Source organism: Humulus lupulus, chromosome 2 (assembly GCF_963169125.1).
Source record: "Humulus lupulus chromosome 2, drHumLupu1.1, whole genome shotgun sequence".
NCBI lineage: Eukaryota > Viridiplantae > Streptophyta > Magnoliopsida > Rosales > Cannabaceae > Humulus > Humulus lupulus.
This window is the reverse complement of record NC_084794.1, coordinates 250,807,989-250,810,142: the sequence shown is the minus strand read 5'-3', so window position 1 is coordinate 250,810,142 and position 2,154 is coordinate 250,807,989. Positions and strand designations below refer to the sequence as shown.

General features: G+C 34.8%; 1 non-coding gene across 1 annotated transcript; it reads left to right on the top strand.

Annotated features, from left to right (window-relative positions):
- LOC133820806 (small nucleolar RNA R71) lies at positions 1 to 107 on the top strand. Its single transcript, XR_009887205.1, has one exon. It is a non-coding gene; the product is annotated as a small nucleolar RNA R71 (small nucleolar RNA).
- The last annotated feature ends 2,047 nt before the right edge of the window (positions 108 to 2,154 follow it).

The window sequence follows — 2,154 nt, the reverse complement described above, 5'->3', positions numbered from 1 at the left end:
ATTCCATGATGTGGGCACTTCCTTAACAACTCTTTAAATCTTTCCCATGCATCATACAATGATTCCCCTTCCATTTGGTAGAAATTATTAATTTCCCTTCTCAACTTTTCACGTTTTGCTGGAGGGAAAAACTTTGCTAAGAACTTCTGTGCTAACTCCTCCCATGTTGTGATAGAATTAGCTTACAGCAAAATTAGCCAACTCTTTGCTCGGTCTCATGGAGAAAATTGGCTATGTGCAAATTAGGATCTTCCGTAGGCAACCCCCCAAACTGAACAGTACACTGCACCATTTGTAATATTGTTGGCTTGATCTCAAAATTATTTGTAGCAATAGTGGGGTGTCTGATGCATGAATGCACTTCGGTGACAGTAGGAAGTACATAGTCTCTAAGCGTCCTTGGTCCTCATTCCACTAGGACCTCTGCAATATTTGGAATATTATTAACATTAGCAGCATTGTTTGTTGCATTTCCTTGATTCTCAGCCATGGAAAAATCTAGTCTTCTCTTTATCTTTCAATTTTTCTACATGTTCTTTCAATTTCAAGATCTACCGCTATTAGTTCATTTTGTCTACTTCGACGCATATACCAATAATTCCTTAAAACACAATACCGCCACAAACCGAATGATTACTACAAATAAAAATCAATTTAGAATAAAAATCAACTATATTGATATTAATAATACAGTCCTCGGTAACAGCACCAAAAAATTCTTGTAGAAATTTATGTACACAAGTATACGCAACCATAACAAGTAATAAAATAGTAAGTAAAGTATCGTTCCCACGAGGACTGTTACTAATTACCAAAATTAATCTTTAATTCTAATTGATTGACAATTAATAAATTCTGAATTTATAAAACTAAAACACTAAAATAATAAAATAGAACAATAGAACACTCAATACTAAATATTAATTTAATGGATCAAGAATTAGGGTTATTAACTTCGTCAACTATTCACCTATGCTTCTCTAATGTGAATTGAAGAATTCCTATTTCTATTGTGATAGCAGATTACAATTGTAAATTATATTCTTACTATGACTTATAATTCTCTACAATAAGCAATCTCCTACATCTTTGTGGTAAACTAACATATTGCATGCATTAAACATATAATCTCTAAGCTACACAAGTCATATAGGTTCTCTCATCTAATATAAACCTATATTTATTTGACTATAGCATATTTATCCTTCACTTCTCAGATCTTAGGTTAAAATCATACAAATCATGCAATTAGTGGCCAATTAATCACAAGCATTAAACACAAGACAAATAATTCACAATATTGATAGGAAATTCATAAAAAAATTCATTAGATAATTATAAGGTTTCAAGGGAATCCATTAACACCTTAAATAAGAAATTAGTTCATGCTAAACATAGTAAAATCCATTAAACTAAATATAAATATCACTACAAGAGAAATTAAAAGTAAACGATGAAAAAGAATGATAGAACTAGTTTATCTCCAAGCCTTTGCCTCCTTAGTGTGTTCCTTGAGTCTCCTCCTTAGGGTTTTTATTCAGAAATCGTCATGATAATAATTAAATAGTAATATGTGCTTTGAACGTGAAATTCCACTTTTGCCCCTGCTTAAAATGCCCTAAACTTCATGTTGACTGCTCAGGCACCACGGCTCGTGTTCAAAAACTGAAGTACGCCTCGTCTCTGAATGTACAAGTGTTGCGGCTATAATATGCCTAATTCTGAGTCTTCCGACAGATCAGGAGAAGTTTGTAATTTACTGTGATGCTTCTCATTAGGGTTTGGGTTGTGTTTTGATGCAATCAGAGAAGGTTATTGCCTATGCTTCTCGTCAGTTGAAGGAGTATGAAAAGAGATATCCTACTCATGATCTGGAGTTGGCGGCTGTGGTTTTTGCTTTGAAGATATGGAGGCATCATCTCTATGGAGAGAAGTGTGAGATCTATACAGACCACAAGAGCCTGAAGTACTTCTTCACCCAGAAAGACCTGAACATGAGGCAAAGGCATTGGCTGGAGCTAGTGAAAGACTATGATTGTGAGATTTTGTATCATCCAGGGAAAGCCAACGTGGTAGCTGATGCTTTGAGCCGGAAGGGTCCGGGGCAAATTCATGGTATGAGGCTGATAGCCAGAGAGTTAGCAGATGACATGA